We start from the raw sequence: 23,064 nt of genomic DNA, 5'->3' as shown, positions 1-23,064 counted from the left end.
TTGCTGATCTCATAATGGAGAGGGATGAGCTCTCTCTCGAGGACAGGCTCTACCAGGCAGGACCACTGTTCAGGGGCTTCATCAGCAGGGAGGGAGGGGGCGGGGCTCCCCGGGGGCGGGGCTCTCCAGGGGGCGGGGCTCTCCAGGGGGCGGGGCTCTCCAGGGGGCGGGGCTCTCCAGGGGCGGGGCAGATGCGCGGCTCACTGGATCCCGCGCCAGGTGCAGCCTCTCTGCACGTGGCCCTCCGCCACCACCATCTTGAACTGAGGGTCGTGTGCAGCCTTGAGGGCTGACGTGTTAGTGCAGCCCGTTTCTCACTAGGAGCTCTGGTCTGAAGCGCAGATTTTGAGGCTTCTGCACGTGACCCGCTGTGAGCAAGTGATAGACTGAGCACAAGGAGGAAAAAAAAGTTAGACTTTATTTTATTACCCAGATTCTAGTTTTATTTTCTAGGAATTGTTAATGGGCTTTGCTGGTGACATAACCACATAGGAGCAGTGGGAAGATAGAATGAGATATTCTTTGTCCAAGTGCCTAGAACACGCCGATGCTCCGTGGATGTTAGCTTGCTCTGTGCCTTTCCTAGTCCGAGGGTTTCCGTGAGTATTTCTCCTTCCATTGGAGGAGTTAAGCAATTACGGTAAGGCTACACTAGAGCATTTATAGAACTGTGTTGCTGCCATGAGTCACTGTGAAGAATCGTTTATGCTATTAACCTGTGTAAATTTTAGACTTTTTAAAAATAGTAAGTTATATAGGTCATCGCATTATACCTGTAGCTATCAAATTCTCCTTGTTGGTTAATTTATCTTTAAAGACTCAAGAATGTAATTCACGTAATTACTACCTACGCCGTATTTCATTTATGGTCTCTGTGAGTCACGGATCTTCTTTCTATAACTGAAAACATTTGGTGCAATTAATTCAAGAGGTCTGCCACATGTGTTGTATAACCACGCTTAACTCAAATTGTAGAAACCTGTGTTGTGTTTGATGCTTGTGCCCTGGAATTCTCACACAAGATATGACATCCCCTAGTTACACTCGTTGGAGGCGAGAAATAGAGGACTGTGTTCTTCTTTCGTCATCTGAATGAAGGTTTCATTAATTTTTTTCTTGAAAAATCTTTGCAATGCATTTCCCTATTTTTTTGAGCTTCTGAATTAAATAAACACACCTTGCTTCTATTTGATTTCGATTGTTTGCTTGGCCTAGTTTCCCTGCAAGTACTTGGTAAAATCGGATAACTGTGTGTGTGTGTGTTGCGCAGTGTCTGTGCTAATCTACTCACCCTTGGGTTTTGAAGTGTTGCTATAATCTACTGTCTTTATCTTTTGCTGGATTTTTAAGGGGATATTTTATTGCCTGTCATTACCTTTCATAGTAACTTCCAGGCACTGCATTCCAGCAGCCTCTCAGGTACCCAGTGCTACTCACCCGGCCCTCTGTGCTTAGAGAGAATCTCATGCCTTCCCCGCAAGCCACATCTTACACCTCCAGCAGCTCTGCCTTTTGGCACACTTTAAATGTTTTTATTCTAGATGAGTTGTTAAAGCTTCAACATGAGAGATAATGCCTTTTAAGATGAGGATAAACTCCCTGATGCCTGTGATGATATAATTTGCACAGTATGTTCCCAGCCTCTGCCTAGACGCAGCACCGTGACGATGGCCCGTCCTGTATGGGTGGCTGTTGTGGGCCTTGAGAAAATTCTCCAGTGGTGTGACCATGGTACTGAGAGACCAGATCTGCCTCGTCTCTCAGAGGGGTGGCAAGGTCAATTTGCAAGGCACGTACTGAAATCTTTCCATACAGATGTCTTGATTTGTTTCCTCGTGGTGGAATATGTCTTTGTATTGTACTTGAACAGAACCTAATGCATGAGCATAGTCACCAGATTCAGGTAGCCCACCTACCTCGATTCTGTGCTGCCCTGATGGGCTTTGCTGCCTAAAGATACAGGCAGGCACCTGACATCCAGATAAGTTCCACAAACATTCCTTGACCACCTACTGTGCACCAACCACCACAGAACTGTGGTACAGAAATAAGAAAAGACCCCTATAAGGAGCTGGCATCCTAATCCTATTAGCTTGAAATTCGGCATTTCTGTCTTCATTCATTCATTCAGGAAACGTGTCTTGTGTTCTTGCTGTGGGCCAGGTCCTCGGCTAAGTGTTACGGATGCAGTGGTGAGCGAGGCACACTAGACATGGTCCCCACCCTTATAGAGCTGAAATCTAGCCCTAGTTCTATGTTAGGAAAAGATACAGCAGAAACTAGCTTAACTTACAGGATTAACCATGCAGGCAGCATGCAGTTTTAAAAAAGTAACCTACAAGGAAAAATCAAAATGACTCCTTCCTATGTCTAATAGCCTGATGACCATGAAACTGTTGCTGCTGCTTCAGTGTCTCAAGGTAAATGCAAACCTCTCTCCCTCAGTCTCTCATTGACAGATTATACCTGGATTTTTCTTCATATCTCATCAAGTGGAAAGAGTGTTGAACTACTATTTGGCTGCTATATCCTAGGAGGGTGCTGTCTGTGGTTTAATTTTGTGACCAGAATATATTGCTCACTGCACAAATGGATAGGAAACTAACCACTTTCCCAGTTTTTTGTGTGTTTTTTTTTTTTAATATAGATTGAGGGAGAAAACAGCAGAGAGACTTTTTAGACTGCATGGAACTTGGTTATTTTAAACTACTGTTAGGTTTACCCTCCAGATTAATTTGGTGTGTAATAGGGCTTTATGGCCAAAGTTGGCATTTGTTTATAAATAATGCTCTTTAAAGGATGAAGTGCATATGATTATGGAGGAAACAGTTCACAGAGTAGTTCATACTGTTGTTTTCTCTAAGATAGTGGTTCTCAAATGGGGGCAGTTCTCCCCTGGGGGACTTTGGCAATGTCTGGAGACATTTTTGGTTGTCATAACGGAGGAAGCAGGTGCTATCAACAACTAATGGACAAAGGCCAGGGACACTGCTAAACATCCCATGATGCATAGCACAGCCCACACAACAGAGAATTATCTGGCCCCAAATGTCTCCAGTTCCAAGGTTGAGAAAGCCTCTTTTAAAATAATCCCACTGTAGAGACAGTGCTACCTGTGATGTGGAGGCTAAGTTGCCAAAACCAGAGGAATTTTGTGAAAGCGAGTCCGGCTTTCTCCCCCTGCTCTCTGATTATCTTCTTTGTCTATTTACCCATCATTTAGTTCCCTTGTGTTATGAAGCTTTTTGTGTGTTTTTTTTGTTTTTTTTTTTTTATGGACTTAACTATATGAGCTTTTCATTGCCCATTCTAAAATCGTGACTGGTTGTAATGTAAATTGTATAACACATCTCTCTGCAGCTTCAGATTCCGCAACTTAAACCTCCTAGGCTGCTTATCTGTCTTCCACCACCTACCTGCGTTTTATGCACTGCACTTGGCATTCTTGATTGTTCCTTTCATATTAATTTCAATGGTGCCCGGAGGGTACCTCTCACCATATAATAGGTTGCTTTGTGAACAATTCCAGTAAGAGAACCATTCTGCCCAAACAGTGAGATACTCTGGAATGTAAAAAAGATACCCCTCAGTGTATCATTCTCATTTCTAGCATAGCAGTGCTTTCTGCAATTGTGTTGAAATTAAAATGAAGATGAATTATTTGTTTCCCCTTTCACTTTAAAAGTGCCCCCACTGTTTCAGGTATGTTAGCGTTCAGGTATTATGTTAGCCATATGAAACAGTTAGAGCTTGAAAGTTACCGTTGGACATGGATGAATATTTATTTTGTACTTAAATTTCCAAATCGTTAAGTATCCCTTGTCCCGAGATCATGATTTCCATCATAATAGACTTCTGCGACATTCAAGTTGTTCCAGCTTTTGATTGACCATTTGGAATATGACAGCTGTTTGTCGCATTTCGTTTGGCTGCGGCTTCCCCTAGTTCATTTGCGACTGTCCCTCGAGCATTGTTTGCCTTCGGTGATGTCTAAAGTAACTCGCCTCTGTCTTTTCAGAAATCTTTGTCCTGAAGGGAAAACTAAAAAGACTTTCTCAAAATGGTGTTGGTGTTGGTGTTGTTTTTTAATGCAATGCCTTTAGTTAGCAGGGAAAGTGGGACATTTAGGGGTTTCAAAGATGCCAGGTTAGAGCTGTTCACTTGAAAATCAAGTCTGTTAGAGCACAGGACCTGTTGACATTACTGTCCTTTCTGTGGCTTAAGAAAAGGCACAGCAAAAAACTAAAACCAACAGTCTGATATTTTCAAGTTGGGTCTTTACTTTGCAGAAAGGCTCTGTCACCACCTACCTCTGTGGTCCCTGAGTTTATGCTTGTAACTTACAGTGAGTTTGGACACCGGTGGCCTCACGGACCCTGCACCCCTGGCTGCCCAGCATCCCACTGCATGACCAGGAACCGCTGTTTCTTCCTCTGAACTGTGATGCCATTTTCCCCCTCCAGGTCCAATGCATCTTCCCATACAGCCACTGCTGGGATGGCTCCCACCTGTTGTTCCATCCTTAATGTATGCTGTATTTTAGGCCCGAGTGGTCATCCTAAAACTTCGATTGCCTCACTTCTTGCAAATATCAGAAAAACAAAGACCAAAATCCCTCTAGCGTGCCCAAGCAAGCCTTCTGAAGTGGGGCCCTAAGACTGCTTTTCTCCTCCGTGTTTCGTTTACCTGCAGTCCTGGAATACTCAGCTTCAGGCAAACATCTTTATTCTCAGTCCTAGAAAAATGCCTTTCGCTTTCTTATCATTACCCCCCACCAGCAATGAGTCATTCTTCGTGAAAATCCTGTGAAAACTCAGATGTAACCTTCATGAGCTTTCCTTGATCACCCCAGTTAAAAGAGGAGCATCTTCCTTTGAAATTAATTTATAGGTCACTTATTCTTACTACTTGCTTCATTGAATTCAGGTCTCTACTCCAATGGCCCTGCTTCAGAAAGCCTTTCCCCTTTAAAATAGCACACCAATCATTTTCTATCCCTTTATACTTTTTAATCTTCCGCTAAAAAGTAAGCTTCATGAGGGGAAAGATTTTATCTGTCTGGTTCACCAGTCAGCTTCACAGCACCTGGAATAGACCCTCAATGTGTATTTGTTGAATAAATGTTTCTGGGTCCTTATCTTCTCCTTTGTAGTATTAGTTGTCTTTATGCTGAACTGTGAGTTGCAAATATCAGATTGTCTAGATTGTGAGTTCCTTTATTGGGGGGAGAGGGGGTGATCATGTCTTATTGCTTTTGCATTCTACCTGCCCCCCATTTCATCCCTCTTGCCCCTCTCCAAAAAAATAAATCAATAAAAACCTCATGGGATCATAAACATAGTAGGCAGAGTTCCTGGTGCATAGTGGATGTTGAATAAAGTGTTGTAATGAGTCCTTTCAAAAAGAATATTAATCAGACTTCTGCTTCTGACCAAGATGAAGCAACAGATTTGCTTTTCCACCAGAACAGCTAAAAAGCAAGACAAGCTATTTAGAAGCAATGACTTTTAAGACATTGTACATTGAATCGTTAAGAACAGAGATTCCTAAAATATAAACGATACAAATGAGCTTACTTACAAAACAGAAAGAAAACTCACAGACTTAGAGAAAGTGCTTATGGTTACTGGGGAGAAGGATGAGGAGGGAGGGTTAGGGAATTTGGGATGGACATGTACAACTGCTATATTTAAAATGGATAACCAACAAGGACCTACCGTATAGCACATGGAACTCGGCTCAATGTTATGTGGTAGCCTGGATGGGACGGGAGTTTGAAGAATGGATACATGTGTATGTATGGCTAAGTCTCTTCACTGTTCACCTGAAGCTATCACAACATTGTTAAGTGGCTATACCCCAATACAAAATAAAAAGTTTAAAAACATAAAAAATATTTTTTTTAAAAAAAGAAAATAGATTCCTGAGAGATAAAAAACTAATGAGATGATTTCTTAAAAACAAAAAAAAAAGGCCATTCTATATTAGTTGAATATTTATTTCTACATGATATTTCAGTTTAATTTCTCTCAATAAACTTTAAAATTTTTATTTATTTTTAATTGAAGGATAATTGCTTTACAATATTGTATTGGTTTCCGCCATACATCGGCATGAATCAGCTATAGGTATACATATGTCCCTTTCCTCTTGAACCTCCCTCCCACCCCATCCCACCCCTCTGGGTTGTCACAGAGCCCTGGTTTGAGTTCCCTGAGTCATACAGCAAATTCCCAGTGGCTATCCATTTTGCACAAAGTAATGTATATGTTTCCATGCTACTCTCTCCATTTGTCCCACCCTCTCCGTCTCCTCCCCTGAGATGAGTTCTATAATTGCCCCCAAATTTCTGCTTGGAGAAAGTTTCCAGGCCCCAGCACAGAACAGGGAATCTGCAGAGGACAGTGGATTCCCTGATTTTAGGAGACAGGCAGGGAGTCTTGGGTTGCCAAGGTAACTAAGAGACAATCGAGAGGAGTCTGTAGATAAGAGAGCTGCACAAAAAGAGAGCTCTGAAGCTCTTCAGAAGGTCCCACTTGAATATCTAAACAAACACTGATCAATGAATGTATCCATATGAGGAAACCACTCAAGGCAAGGGAAGGAGTCACCAGAGAGGGTTAGAGAGAATAGTGCCTAAAGTTCGTGGAGGGCAGAAAATAGTGCATGTTCCCAACAATTACAGTAGAAAACTTCATAATTCATGGAGTAATAGAGCACTATGAAGGGTCTTGCCTCAGAAGTGGGGTTATCAACCCTGTACTGAGCACATTTCTTTTTCCACCTAGCGCAGCTTAAAAGCAGGAGCCAAAAATATCAAACTGTCTCCAAATAATTTAACTGGGTCCCAGATCAAAGCACAGGAATATTTTTAGGAATAAATGAATAAATAATTTAAAAATTGCCAAGTATACAAAGAAGCTGAAAAGTACAATTCAATCCATTGAAACTGATGGAGAAATGACATCAGTGATAGAATTAGTAGACAAGGATGTTAAAACAATTGTTACCATATTCTATATAAAGAAGATAGAAAAAGACTGAACATGTTAAATAGAAACATGGAAGACATAAAAAATGAATACAAGTCAAACTTCTAGGGTTGAAAACGATAACATCAAAGGTAAAAATATAACCTCAACTAACTTAATTTTCCTATCATTGGAGTCTCTAAAGGAGAAGGCTTCCCTGATGTCCCAGATGGTAAAGAATCTGCCTGCAATGCAAGAGACTCCTGTTCAATCCCTGGGTTGGAAAGATCCCTTGGAGAAGGGAATGGCTATCCACTCCAGTGTTCTTGCCTGGAGAATTCCATGGACTGGGAGCCTGGAGGGCTGCAGTCCATGGGGTTACAAAGAGTTGGACATGACTGGGTGACTAACACTTTCACTTTCAAAGAAGAGGAAAGAGCAGAGAAGGAAAAATATTTGAAACAACAGAAATGAGAATCTTCTCGAATTTGATGAAAACTATATAAACCCATAGGTAGAAGAAGCTCAACAAACCCAAGCTCAAGAAGCATAAAACTATACAACTGCACATCATAACCAAATCACTTAACACAAGTGATAAGAAGAAATCTTAAGTAAGAAACAGGAAAAGGAATATCACACAGAGAAACAAAGATAGAATGACAGCAGGTTTCTTAGTGGAAAAAAGACAATGAAGCAACATCTTTAATATACTAGGGGAAAAAGCCTCAATCCAGAATCTCTACCCAGTGAAAATGTCTTTTAAAATAAAGGCAATACATACATCTATATACAAAAGCTGGATCAGTTCATCACCAGCAGATCTGAATAGCAAGAAATGTTAATGAAGTCCTTCAGGCAGCAGGGAAATGATAGAAAATGGAAATACACAAGGAAATGAAGAGTAACAGAAATGGTAACTACAAGTATAAACATTAAGTTTTTTTTAATATCATTTTAATTAAAAAAATAATCCATTACTTAAATAAAAAATGGCAAAGTATGATGTGTCGATAATACATGCAGATGTGAAATATATGACAATAGCACAAGGCCAGAAGGAGAGAAATAGAAGCATATTCTTGTAAACTTCCTATGGCAAATGGGGTGTAGTATAATACTATTTAAAGATGGACTGTGAAAAGTCAAATATATACACAAAACCCTAAAGCAAATGCTAAAACAACGCAATAAGAGCTATAACTAGTAAACCAACAAAGCAGATAAAATGGAATTTTAAAAAACAACTATTTAATCCAAAAGATGGCATATAAAGACAAAAAAGAGAACCAAAAACTTATAGGACCAAAAAAAAAAAAAAAAAAATACAGCTAGATGATAGCTTTAGACTCCTAAATGTTTGAATGAGGGTCTCAGCAAATCCTCTCCCCCCAAAAGCAAAATAAAACTAGAAAAATGGTCACAAAGAATCATTTCAGGTCTCTAGGAACTGACCAAAGGCAGACAACAGATTGAGAAGTTATTCAATAAAGCTGCTGAACCTTGAAAGGAACAGTGGGAGTCTGTGGAATTTTAGCCCAGGGCCACTGCCTTCCTCCTCTTTCCACCCAGGTCCGCTGTGGGTAGTTCTACCAGGATGTGGCAGAGAGGCTGGCTTTATTTCAAACAAAATGCAGCAAAATCTATGCTCAAGAAATGCCGAAGGAAGTTCTCCAGGCTGAAAGGAAATAATAACTGTAACTCAAATCCACACCAAGGGATAAAGAAAACTAGTAAAGGTAATTATAAAAGTATAAATACATTTTTCTCTTATTAACTTATTAAAAAGACAGTTACACAAACAGCAATTATGATACTATATTATTGAGCTTACAACATATAGCTACGTGACATGTGACAATAAAAGCACAATGGAGGGGATAGGAAATGGAGGATATTGGAGCAAGGAAATGACTCCAAATGGTAATTCCAATCCATATGAAGAAATGAAGAATACACGAGAAGTATACAGGTTAATATAGAAGAGTTTATGCATACATTTTTCTTCTTCTGTTAACTTCTTTAAAAGATTGTAAAAAGCAGTACTTACAAAACTATATTGTTGAATCTGTAACATATATAGATGAAATTATATGCTGACGATCAAACAAAGAAAGGAGAAAGGAATGGAGCTATATTGGAGAAATGTTTTTCTATTTTCATGAAATTAAGTTGATATTAATCTGAAGTATATTATAATAAATTAAAATATGCATTGTAATCCTCAGAGAAACCACTAATAAAGTACTTCAGAAATAGTTTAAAACAAACAAAGGAATTAATATGGTATACTAGGAAATATCTGATTATTCCCTGGTAGCTCAGTTGGTAAAGAATCTGCCTGCAGTGCGGGAGACCCAAGTTTGATCCCTGGGTAGGGAGATGCCCTGGAGAAGGAACGGGCAACCCACTGCAGTATTATTACCTGGAAAATCCCATGGACAGAGGAGCCTGGCAGGCTACAGTCTATGGGATCACGTACGAAAGAATGCAGTAAAGAAGAAATGGGAACAGAAAGGCTATGAGACATAGAAACCAAATAGCAAAATAGGAGCTGTAAATTAAACCACATGGTAATTACATTAAATATGAATGGATTAAACATTCCAATCAAAAGACAGAGATTATCTGACAGGATTAAAAGCAAATACAAAAACAAAAAGAAACAAGATCCAACTATATATGTCTTTCTGCTCCTCAGAAGATACTGATAAGAGAATGAAAAAATAAATTATGGACTTGGAAAAAATATTTGCAAATCACATATGGCTAAAATGAAAAAGACTGACCATAACAAGTGTTGGACAGGATAAGAAACAACTGGAACTCTCACATCCTCACATGGAATGTAACATGGTACAACCAGTTTGGAAAACAGTTCAGTCGTTTCTTACAAAGTTAAAATTATATCTACCATATGAATCAGCCATTACACTGCTATGTATTTATCTAAGAGAGATGAAAACTTAGATCTACACAAAGCCTTGTACACAAATATTCACAGCTCTATTTATAGTGGACAAAACTGGAAACAACACAGTTGTCTATCAACAGGTAAACGGATTATGGTGAAGATATACAGCTTTTCTTTCCATTCACTTGTTGATAGACATTTGTGCTGTTTCCACTGATGCAAAGAGCTGACTCATTGGAAAAGACCCTGCTGCTGGGAAAGATTGAGGGCAGGGGGAGAAGGGAGCAACAGAGGATGAGATGGTTGGATAGCATCATTGACTCAGTGCGCATGAATTTAAGCAAACTCTGGGAGATAGTGGAGGACAGGGAAGCCTGGTGTGCTGCGGTTCATGGGGTCACAAAGAGTCTGGCACAACTTAGCCACTGAACAACAGCAACAACTCAGAAATAAAAGGAATAAACTACTGATACGTGTAACAACATGGATGAATGTTAAAGAAGCCAGACCAAACTAAAAAACAGTACATACTGCGTGATTCCAATTATATGAAATTATACAAAATGCACACTAATCTGCAGAGACAGAAGTAGATCAGTGATTGCCTGGGGCACTGAGCTGGTGAGCTGGTGAAGAGAGGTGGGAGAGAAAGATTGCAAACGGGCCCAAGGAAAGTTTTAGGGTAATGGGTATGTTCATTATCTTAATTGTGATAATGATGTCACAATTGTATATAAATGTCAAAATATCAAATTGTACTCCTTAAACACGTTTATTGTATGTCAATAATATCTCAAACTTTTTTTTTTTTTTAAATACTAATCAATGAAGTATTCTGCCTCTAGCTTACCTACACCTTTGTCCTTCCCCACAACAATTAACCGACAGTTTCTGGGCTTCCCTGGTAGCTCAGTGGTAAAGAATCTGCCTGTTAATGCAGGAGACATGGGTTCAATTTCTGGGTTGGGAAGATCCCCTGGAGAAGGAAATGGCAACGCACTCTAGTATTCTTCTGGAAAATCCCATGGACAGAGGAGCCTGGTGGGCTACAGTCCATAGGGTGGCAAGAGTTAGACACAACTTAGTGACTAAAACAACAACAACAGTCCAGTGACTATCCCTTAAATGCTACTTAACTTGTGAATGAGTAAAAGAATAGTAAATGAGCCAGTTACCAACCCGTTATTTATCCTAACATAAATGCCTCAGTATTTTCAATTCCTGCTGAAAAAATGGGAACAAACAGTTTATTCTTTCAGGACAATTTTCATGTGTAGCTGGACATTGATTCCAATTTCAGAACACTTAAGATATGAGACACAAAGTAGCTTTACAATTTATGGCTCTAAAATTCATAGCAAACACAAAATGAGTGTCATACTCAGTGATTAGAGCTATTCATTTTAGCATATGAGGGTATCCAAGAATTGCTTCTGCCTCCAACCCTATTTCTTAAATCAATAAATGGATATCTTTTAGACTACAGTTCACATAAAATTTATCCAGATGATTTGTGCTTTTATAATACAAAAAAGATCTTCAAGACCAAGATAATCACGATGGTGTGATCACTGACCTAGAGCCAGACATCCTGGAATGTGAAGTCAAGTGGGCCTTAGAAAGCATCACTACAAACAAAGCTAGTGGAGGTGATGGAATTCCAGTTGAGCTATTTCAAATCCTGAAAGATGATGCTGTGAAAGTGCTGCACTCTATATGCCAGCAAATTTGGAAAACTCAGCAGTGGCCACAGGACTGGAAAAGGTCAGTTTTCATTCCAATCCCAAAGAAAGGCAATGCCAAAGAATGCTCAAACTACCGCACAATTGCAGTCATCTCACATGCTAGTAAAGTAATGCTCAAAATTCTCCAAGCCAGGCTTCTGCAATATGTGAACCATGAACTTCCTGATGTTCAAGCTGGTTTTAGAAAAGGCAGAGGAACCAGAGATCAAATTGCCAACATCCGCTGGATCATGGAAAAAGCAAGAGAGTTCCAGAAAAACATCTATTTCTGCTTTATTGACTATGCCAAAGCCTTTGACTGTGTGGATCACAATAAACTGTGGAAAATTCTGAAAGAGATGGGAATACCAGACCTCCTGACCTGCCTTTTGAGAAACATATATGCAGGTCAGGAAGCAACAGTTAGAACTGGACATGGAACAACAGACTGGTTCCAAATAGGAAAAGGAGTACGTCAAGGCTGTATATTGTCACCCTGCTTACTTAACTTCTATGCAGAGTACATCATGAGGAACGCTGGGCTGGAAGAAGCACAAGCTGGAATCAAGATTGCCGGAAGAAATATAAATAACCTCAGATATGCAGATGACACCACCCTTATGGCAGAAAGTGAAGAGGAACTAAAAAGCCTCTTGATGAAAGTGAAAGTGGAGAGTGAAAAAGTTGGCTTAAAGCTCAACATTCAGAAAACGAAGATCATGGCATCTGGTCCCATCACTTCATGGGAAATAGATGGGGAAACAGTGGAAACAGTGTCAGACTTTATTTTTCTGGGCTCCAAAATCACTGCAGATGGTGACTGAAGCCAAGAAATTAAAAGACACTTACTCCTTGGAAGAAAAAAGTTATGACCAACCTAGATAGCATATTGAAAAGCAGAGACATTACTTTGCCAACAAAGGTCCGTCTAGTCAAGGCTGTGGTTTTTCCAGTGGTCATGTATGGATGTGAGAGTTGGACTGTGAAGAAAGCTGAGCACTGAAGAATTGATGCTTTTGAACTGTAGTGTTAGAGAAGACTCTTGAGAGTCCCTTGGACTGCAAGGACATCCAACCAGTCCATACTGAAGGAGATCAGCCCTGGGTGTTCTTTGGAAGGAATGATGCTAAAGCTGAAACTGCAGTACTTTGGCCACCTCATGCGAAGAGTTGACTCATTGGAAAAGACTCTATTGCTGGGAGGGATTGGGGGCAGGAGGAGAAGGGGACGACAGAGGATGAGATGGCTGGATGGCATCACTGACTTGATGGACGTGAGTCTGAGTGAATTCCTGGAGTTGGTGATGGACAGGGAGGACTGGCGTGCTGCGATTCATGGGGTCGCAAAGAGTCGGACATGACTGAGCGACTGAACTGAACTGAACTGAACTGAATATTGCTTTAGTTACCTGTCAGGATTTAAGGTTCTATTCCAGGTATTCTCTTAAAAATAACTGATTATGATGGTTATACAAACTAGAACTCTAGGACAAGTAGCTATTGAGCCTATGAAATATTTATAAACCACCTTTATTGTGGGTCTTTTCTACCGGATTTTAATATACATATGCTATCCTTTGTCCAGCTTCTTCCAGATATTGGGCTCCTGCTCTTTAAAGAGTAATAGATGATTTGAGCCTAAGCTTATTTATGTAGCAGCTATTAAGCAATCAATAGGATTTCAATTTCTCAAACGGTCTCTTAGTTTCATAAAGCATCACTTTTTTATACTACAAAAACAGCATCCTCCTTGAGAAAAGATCCAGATCATAATTAAATTACATTGAAACTTTTACTCGTCACTGACCTTACAGTGGTGAAGTTGAATCCGCAGGGTCTGATGAGAGGCAGTATGCCTTTGCAAAAGACCATGAGCCTTGAACTCATGACCTGGGTTCGAAGTGGCTCCTCTACTTGTTACCTTAGACAGATCTCCATCTGGTTTCCTCATTAGTTTAGAAATGGATATATATCATAAATACCTTGCAAAGTTATTTTAAAGAAGAAGATAAAAAATTATTTTAAAATACCAGCATGGTGCTTAGTATAGAGTGGTGGTGGTTTAGTCGCTAAGTCATGTCCGACTCTTGTGACCCCATAAACCATAGCCCACCAGTCTCCTCTGTGCATGGGATTCTCCAGGCAAGAATACTGGAGTAGGTTGCCATTTCCTTCTCCAGGGGATCTTCCCGACCCAAAATTGAACCCAGGTCTCCTGCATTTCAGGCAGATTCTTTACCGACTGAGGTGTGAGGGGAGCCCAGAATGAATGTCTTGAAAGAATGTGTGCTCCGTTGTGCCTGACTCTTTGTGACCCCATAGACTGTGGACTGCCAGGCTCCTCTGATCATGGAATTCTCCAGGCAAGAATACTGGAGTGGGCAGCTATTTCCTTCTCCAGGGGATCTTTCCGACTCAGGAATTGAACCCAGGTCTCCTGCATTGGCAGGCAGATTCTTTACCACTAAGCCACCTGGGAAGCCTAGTACAGAGTACAGGGTAGGTATCCAACAAATCAAACAGTTCAGTTGTTCAATTGCTCAGTTGTGTCCCACTCTTTGCAACCCCATGAACTGCAGCATGCCAGGCTTCCCAGTCCTTCACCAACTCCCAGAGCTTCCTTGATGTTCATCAGGTCAGTGATGCCATCGAATCATCTCATCTTCTCTCGTCCCCTTCTCCTCCTGCCTTCAATCTTTCCCAGCATCAGGATCCTTTCCCTGATGAAGTCAGTTCTTCGCATTAGGTGGCCAAAGTATTGGAGTTTCAGCTTCAGCATCAGTCCTTCCAATGAATATTCAGGACTGATTTCCTTTAGGATGGACTGGTTGGATCTCCTTGCAGTCCAAGGGACTCTCAAGAGTCTTCTTCAATACCACAGTTCAAAAGCATCAATTCTTGGCGCTCAGCTTTCTTTATAGTTCAACGTTCACATCCATACATGACTACTGGAAAAACCATAGCTGGAGAAGGGAATGGCAAACCCCTTCAGTATTCTTGAGAACCCCATGAACAGTATGAAAAGACAAATCAATAAATGTTAGCTTATTTACTTATTTTCATAGATTATTCCATTTTCCTTTAGAGTAGCAAATATTGGCTCTACCACTTGCCAGCTGTGACTTTGGATAAGGTGGGTCTCAGTTTCAGCAGCTGAAAAGTGAGAATAATCTTGTTTTAAGGATCAAAACAAGATAATTTACACTGAAGAGTTTCATCAGTTGCAGAGTATTTGTGAAGGTGAGATGGTCTTTCTCTCTCAAAGCTTCAGCCAGGCATGGTATTTGCTGGAGATGGTAAAAAGATTGTAACTAAATGTTAGTGGCCTCACTGGGTGGGATTCCATGCTGAGTGGACAGGCCTGAAAAAGATTTTCACCAAAAATATATGAATCACTGGGTTCAGGTCTCGGTCTGTACTAGGCCCTGGGATCCAGTGATGAACAAGCTGACAAAGTCTTACTCAGACAAAGCAAGGCTGTGGGCCCAAAAGGTGAGTCAGCGGAGGTCGAGGGGGACCAGTCAAATGTGTTTCCAGATTCTGCTTCTAAAGAACTCCTCCATCCACCCTTTTCTTACCATCTTTATCCACTACCCTAGTAAAACTGCCCCACTATATCTTTGCTACTACTTAATTACATGGCATATGCCATTCATTTCTAAATAATAACAAAGAATAAGAAGAAGAAATTAAAAAGTTATATTTTTACCCTCATTTCCAGTGTTTTCTTTTATTGCCAGTTTTGGATTTTAATGCCATGCAGGCAGCAAAGGTGGCCTCTGAGATTTATGCTCTTTGCTATTCAAGATGTTATTTTTTTTAGCATGATTAATGTTTAATTTTATGAATGCTTTTTTAATGTTTGAAGAGAATGACAATTCTCTACTTTTGTTCAGTAAATTCTGTAACCTGTTAAGTCAAGCTTATAAGTTGTGCTGTTCTAATAACCTTTGGGCTCACTTTTGTTAACTGGATCTGTAAATTTCTGAGAAATGTCTACTCTCATTTTCCCATATACCCTATCTCATCTGCTTCCTCGTATCCAGGAAATCACTATCATTGCTTTTTCTTCTCAGTGTTATAGAGTTAATATTTAAAAAATTATTTTACCTACCATGTCTAGGGCTTGGGGGCAAGACAAAAAATAGATACCTATACCCAATGAAACGTCCCTTCTCTTAGTATTATATGTGTACAAAACTCGTATTATAGCAAGGGCCTGTGTTTGGGAAGGGGAGGGGAGGGGGTCTGCCCAAGAATTCCAGAAGAGGCACTGAAGCTCCTCTGTGCACACATGTGATACAGAAGGCAGGCTGAGTTGGGGGTTTTCTTTTAATAGTTTCTTTATTTTCGGCTATCCTGGGCCTTTGTTGCTTTTTTCCAGTTGTCGCAAGCGGGAGGTAGTCCCTAGTTGCGATGCACCGGCTTCTCGTTGTGGTGGCTCCTCTAATTGTGGAGCGCAGGCTCTGTGGCACAAGGGCTTTAGCAGTTGTGGTTTCTGGGCTCCAGAGCCCAGGCTCCGTAGTTGTGGCACTTGGGCTTAGTTGCTCAGCAGCATGTGGGATCTTCCTGGACCAGGGATTGAACCTGCATCTCCTGCATTGGCAGACGTATTCTTTACTGCTGGGCCACCTATGGGAAGCCCCCACACTGGGGTTAGATTATGGTTCTTAGCCTAGGTCTGCATTCACCAGCTGGGCCACCTTAGCAAGGTATTTCAAACAACAACAAGCTCAGTTTCCTGGTCTGTAAAATGGGGGTAATGATAGGAATGGCATTACAGGGTGGTGGGATTTCATGAAATAATAAGTAGGAGGCACTTAGAAGAGATCAGGCACAATCAAGCCCCTGGTAACTATCTCAGAGAGATAGTCACAGTTCTGCAGAGCCTTTCACCAAGCACTGAGGATACAAGAACAAGATGCAAGCCAGTGCTCTGAAATCTCTTACTGTCTGCCTAGCTCAGCACTGAATACCATTAGATGCTTAATAGATATGTTTGATTATTAGGCTGAGTAGAAATACAGTTCTTACACTTGAGGAATTTCCACTCTAATGGAGAAAAGAGAACAAACAAAAACCCAAATTCCCAAGAACACAAATTAGATTTACATAAATAGGCACAAATATATTGTAGCAGTTACAGTCTGAGGGGTTGCTAGAATAATTAGAATAATCCAAACAAAAAAGGATTGGCTCTGTAAATTCACCTCCAACGTAGAATCCGTTATAGGTTCTTTTAAAAAACAAAGATAAAAGAAGGCCTGCACATGGGATATATTTAATATGTACATTTATTTAAAACTTTATTTTATGAGTGTGAGAGAAAAGACACCAAAAAGGTGCAAGTAAATATATTAGAACAATTTCATCATGAACCAGCACTCACTCAGCATTGCCTGAAGGCATGCTTTGTTTCACGGGTGTTGCTTTGAAAAGTTTTCCTATTGCCTTATACCAAGTTACTTCTCAGTTTCATACAAGCTGCCTGGAGACATTTGAATCTGCGGCCCCTTCAAAATATTCTGAAGTTGCCTCCATTCCCTTTAGAACTTGTAGAATCATTCTGTTGAAATATATTCAGCTTATCTTCAGTCAGTTCAGTTCAGTCACTCAGTCGTGTCTGACTCTTTGCGACCTCAGGGACTATAGCACTCCAGGCCTCCCTGTCCATTACCAACTTCCAGAGCTTGCTCAAACTCATGTCCGTCGCATCGGTGATGCCATCCAACCATCTCATCCTCGTTGTCCCCTTCTCCTCCTGCTTTTAATCTTTCCCAGCATCAGGGTCTTTTCCAATGAGTCAGTTCTTCACATCAGGTGGCCAAAGTATTAGAGCTTCAGCTTCAGCATCAGTCCTTTCAATGAATATTCAGGACTGATTTCCTTTAGGATGGACTGGTTTGATCTCCTTGCAGTCCAAGGAACTCTGAAGAGTCTTCTCCAACACTACCATTCAAAATTCTTCAGTGTTCAGCTTTCTTTATAGTCCAAATCTCACATCCATACATGACTACTGAAAAAACCATAGCTTTGACTAGATGGACTTTTGTCAGCAAAGAAATGACTCTGCTTTTTAATATTCTATCTAGGTTGGTCATAGCTTTTCTTCTAAGGAGCAAGCGTCTTTTAACTTCATGGCTGCAGTCACCATCTGCAGTGATTTGGAGCCCCAAGAAAATAAAGTCTGTCACTGTTTCCATTGTTTCCCCATCTATTTGCCATGAAGTGATATGACCAAATGCCATGATCTTAGTTTTCTGAATGTTGGGTTTTAAGTCAGCTCTTTCACTCTCCTCTTTTACTTTCAACCAGAGGCTCTTTAGTTCCTCTTCGCTTTCTGCCATAACGGTGGTATCATCTGCATACCTGAGGTAGTTATTGATATTTCCCCCTGCAATCTTGATTTCAGTTTGTTATTCATCCAGAGGATTTGTTTTGGCTGCACTGCTTGCGGAATCTTAGTTCCCGGACCAGGGATGGAACCCAGGCCCCAGAAGTGAAAACCTTGAGTCCTAACCATGAACCACTAGGGAATTCTCTTTGATCTTTTTTAAAACCAGAGATCTTTCTAATCAGTTGTGGTGAATAACAAGCATGATCAAGATGATAATTAATTCCATTTAGGGGTCAAAATGAAACATGAATATAATGTGATCATAAAATCTTCTGATTATATAATGCTCACTGTATACTAAACATATATATTAATCAAAAGATCAGTTTATCTGCCTAAATACTAATTTTAATTAATCTTTATGAAAGAGCTATGTGAGTGAGCAGCAGAACTGGGATTAAAACAGAAGCAACATGACACAGACTGTACGCTCTTACCCACGATCAGACTGTAATTATTGTAAGTAATTAGACTGATTTTCCTGTGTGACTCGTAGACTGGTTCAACCTCATGGCAGCACTGGGTTCTCACCAGCAGATGCCGTAAAACAGAAATGCCAAGTGCTTGTCTTAGATTAGTGGAAATTTGAAATGGAGATATACCGGCATTTTAAGTGCATCACAACTGGGTTTCAAGATTATTGGGTTTCAGTCTACTTTGTAGTGGTGGTTTCCTTTGGAAAAATTATTTGGCTTTTCTCCTGTTTCCTTATTTATAAGAGGCAACTAGCATCTGCCCACTCCCAACTTTATGATAACGTGAGGAATAATTACATGCTGTGTGCTTGGTTTTGAAGAGCGCCATGTTAGAGACATGATATTCATTAATTATGTATTAGTCTTTATTGCATACTTTATGCTCCTTCTGAGACTATATTTTTGACTTCTTTCACTGATGTTGTAACAAACAGTGGAATTAGTTTTCTTTGATCATTGCCTGTAGTGATCAGATAAAATTCTTTCCTGAAATTCTCAAGGGCCACTTGTCAGAGATGGAGCAGCATACTGGATTGGATGGGACTTGCTCACTTCCCAGAAAGAGACGGAAGGCAGGTCAGAGAACTCAATCACCACTGGGGGGAAGAGCTTTGGGGGAGGGTGCATAAAGAGAACAGCCAAGCAACCCCAGTGTGTCTGGGGGGCAACCATGCCTGCTCACCCCAGATTTGGGAATTTTGGGTATCCAACCAGGAGGATGGGTTCCAGTCAAAACTTGGAAGGCAGTGGTCCTTGTCCAGAAGATATGACCATGAACTCCAGGGTAGGATTAGGGCAAGACGTAGGCCCCATGGAAGGGAGGTCAGCAAGAGATAGATGAGGCTAGAGTGCCAAAGTGCCACCCTAGAGTGAGGAACTGGGCTGTGGAGCAGGGCAACTGGCTGTCACCTAGTAGGGAAACTGAGTCAGTAGCCTATTCAGAGAGCCTCGTGCCAACCACAGCAAGGGGGGAAGAGGTGCTGCGGCTCAGAAGCTGCGTGAACCCAGAGTTCTACTCAGGGGCAAAGGACTCTGGGGCTGGTGGCCACGAAGCCCCTTCATACAGCTGGTGTCAATGGGGATAAGAAGCCGCATGCCGGCCTCCAGAGACCACCCGCAAAGGCCGGCCCACAGAGGCCAGCCACAGAGGGTCTGGCTCTCCTCTGAAGGGGGTTGGCTTGGAGCGTGGGGTGCACCACTGCATCGCACAACTCTGAGGCCGTGTCCTCCTCGCTGCAGCCCATGTGAATTGTGTCCACCTCTCTCCAGCCCAACCCCTGCCGCCGCACAGTGCACAGCCTTGCAGGCTTTATGCAGTGTTCCTGGGCCGCGGCACCTGCTGGGAGAAGCCACCTGCAGACGTAATTGCTGGCAAATGGGGGTGCAAGCCAGGAACCAGCACTCTGCCTCCATCCACAGGCGACAGGCAGTGCCAAGCGGCCAGACACCACATTCACTTATCTTTCACTTTGTCTTATCTGGCCCTGGAGTGAGGGAGGAAGAACTTTGTAACAAGAAGGAAGAACGAATACTGGGGACATGGAAAAGAAGGTACGCGGACGCCGTGCCTTACTGGTGTGATTTTCCCACAGGCTCAATTTGCTTTCTGCCGCCCATTTTTCATTATACTGATTTCTGATACACAAGTCGAACACTGTTATACTGATGTAACAGAGGTATAAAGGGCACTTTTTATCATGGACCTGTTTATTCCTATCATGACTCTGCTTAAATTCTGTACTTAGGCTTTCCTTTTATTTTTAAAATGACTCCTTGAACATGAATGGTCATGGAAAATTTACTGTAGTATAATTGCATATAATCCTCGAACTTCATCCAAAAACAATTCCTGGGTAGCAGAGAACTGTCATATTCAATTGTGTTTCTTCATTGCAACAACCTTTGTGGGGGGAGGGGAAGCAATTTCATTTGCTTCATTTTCATACAAAGTAGAAGACCCATTGTGCTTTTGTAATTAAGTTCCCTCCCATCAGGAGAAGAGAACCTGTCTATGAAATGTGCATTGAACCCAAATGGAAAAGTTAATTCAAAATAAAAAGCAATGATTATCTTGTGTTTATTAATGAGATAAATATTTAATAAAATATCTCTGTTTTCATCTTTCTATTTTAAAACATGGCAATTTAAAAGCATTTTTGGATGTAATAGCACATTAAGAGCTTGAGTTACTAATTGGATTAAGTACTCTATATTTCTCAACCAAGTGCCTCTTGGCCATATCTTCACAGAAATAATGCAGCAATCTGAGTGACAAGAACCTCATCAAACCCCCTTTGCCTGTTTTGGGATAAAGGCTTATCTGAAAGTTAGAGTCCTAAGGCAGAGGCTTCATGGGTTGTGCTGGGAAATTGTGGTATTGTGATGTTAGATTTCATCAACTTATAATTTGAAGTTTGAAAATATTCAGGTTTTAGCAAGAATTTTTTTAGCCCTCTTGTACCCTTACCAGAAACCATCAGCATCAGTGGGCTCAGAAATTCTCTTGTCAGGAACCTGAGCAGCATATCAGGCTCAGAGAAGGGCTGAGCCTGGTCCCCAATCACTGCCACTCTGGCAAGAGTCACTCCTTGTTTGCACCTCTACACATCTTTGATCTCCTGGAGGAGGGTATGGCAATCCACTCCAGTATTCCTGCCTGGAGAATCCCACGGACGGAGGAGTCTGGAGGACTGCAGTCCATGGGGTTACAGAGTTGGACCCGACTGAGCAGCTAAGCACAGCCCACAGCACACGCATCTTTGTATCTCTCTTGCTCGTGTGCCCATTTCCTTTTGTATTTTCTGGGAAGCACCATAGCCTAGTGGAAAGAATACACATTCTGAAATCCTGTAAGCCAGATTCAAATCCTATTTCCCTTCAAATGGGGTAAACCAACAAGCTGAAGACTCAGGGAAGAGTTGCAGGTCAAGTCCAAAGGCAGACCACTGGCAGAATTCCCTCTTGCTTGGGGGACATTAGTCATTGTTCTAGTCAAGCCTTCAACTGATTAGATGAGGCTCTCCACATCACAGAGGGCAATCTGCTTTATTCATTGTCTACCAAGTTAAATGTCAGTTTCATCCAAAAATCACATTCACAGATATATCCAGAATAATATTTGACCAATCATCTGGGCACTGTGGCACAGCCAACTTGCCACATGAAATTAACCGCTGTGGGGTGATAGTCAAACATCTGATAGCGGTGATGTCACTGGCATCCTAAGTCAGAAGTGGACTCTGGCCATAACCAACCAGGTCAGCTGCCCTGTGTGACCCTGGGCAAGCCACTCAATCACTGTGTGCCTCAGTTTCCTCATTTTTAAAAGGCAGGGAACAATCCCTACTCCCCAGTCACTGAGAGCCTTATATAATACAGCTGGCTCAGAGCTGAAATACATTTGAGTTCCTTTTCAGGGCACAGAGCATGTGTTTTCCCGTCTGCCTGTTGCAGTTATTTAAGTTATAGTTGTTACAGTTATTTTGGTTTCTGCTGAATTCATTTGCTATTAGACACATAGTTTATGAGCACATACTATGTGCCAGGCGCTGTTCTGGATGGGGGACCCAGCACTGTGAATAAACAAAGCAGAGCTCCACTCTCTGCAGCGTATGCGCCAGTGGGGCGGGGGAGGGCAGGCAAGACAAACAACAAACAAGTAAACAAAACAACTTGAGATCAGTGCTGTAAAGAAGATACCTCAGGACAGTGGAACAGAGGCAGGAACAGGGGAGCTGGTTGGAGGCCTCAGGGAGGAGGTGACGTCTGAGCTGTCCTGTGCACAGGAGGGAGGAGCCAGCCTTGAGATGCTCCCAGGGCTGTATTCCCAGCAGAGGGGACCACAGGTACAGAAGCCCTGAAACATCAAAGAGCTCAGTGAACACGAGGAAGAGAAGAAAAACAGCATGCTGGCTAAGATATGGTCAGCTGGCAGAGAGCATTGGTAGCTGAGATCATAGACATGGGTGCTGTAGAGACAGGGAAGGCCGGCAGTTCTTGTAGGGTCTTGTAGGTCAGACTAAAGGGTTGGGTTTATTCCCAGTACACTGGCACCTACTGGAGGGTTTAAAGCAAGGAAGTGATGTAGAAAGATTTTTAAAAGACAACACTAGCCAGTGTGTTGTGGAGTGCTGCAAGAGGCAACCGTGGACACGGGAGGACTAGTTGGTAAGCTATTTCCCCAATCTGGGTAAGAAATAAAGGCAGCTGGGAGCAGCAAGATGGAAAGAGATGCGTGGATTGAGAGTGTAGTTAGGAGGTGGAGCCATTTGTGTGGGAGAGGCAGGTAAAAGATGAGGAGAGAAAGAGTGAGCTGGGTTTAGCTTGAGCAGGTGGCAGAGGGTGGAGCGATTCTCCAAGTGGTAAAAGCAAGAGAAGAATTACACGAGTTTCTTCCTTCATATGATGCTGGGTGTATGAGTTGGGGAAGGATGATGCAGATTCAAGAGTTCTGTGTGGCCATAGTAAGTCTGAGATGCCTGGAGAAGCCAAGCCTAGTGCATGAGCACAAGGGGAGAGGTCAGGGCCAAACATATAAGCCCAGTATCTCATCAGCCCCCAGGTAGCACTGAAAGCCATAAACT

The 23,064-nt window shown here is 41.7% G+C and overlaps 1 long non-coding RNA gene across 2 annotated transcripts in view; it reads left to right on the top strand.

The window, feature by feature from the left end:
* Positions 1-278: 278 nt before the first annotated feature.
* Positions 279-23,064, top strand: part of LOC123331411 — a 35,670-nt gene continuing 12,884 nt past the window's right edge. Inside the window, exons 1-2 of one of the 2 annotated variants that reach the window (XR_006548039.2) lie at positions 279-599; positions 18,982-19,057. This is a non-coding gene — a long non-coding RNA (uncharacterized LOC123331411). Of the gene's footprint in view, positions 641-18,981; positions 19,058-23,064 lie in introns of both variants that reach the window. The other variant, XR_006548038.2, reaches the window with a different exon arrangement.

This window comes from Bubalus bubalis, chromosome 23 (genome assembly GCF_019923935.1).
Source record: "Bubalus bubalis isolate 160015118507 breed Murrah chromosome 23, NDDB_SH_1, whole genome shotgun sequence".
NCBI lineage: Eukaryota > Metazoa > Chordata > Mammalia > Artiodactyla > Bovidae > Bubalus > Bubalus bubalis.
The sequence above is the reverse complement of the archived record's forward strand: the minus strand, read 5'-3'. Positions and strand labels throughout refer to the sequence as shown.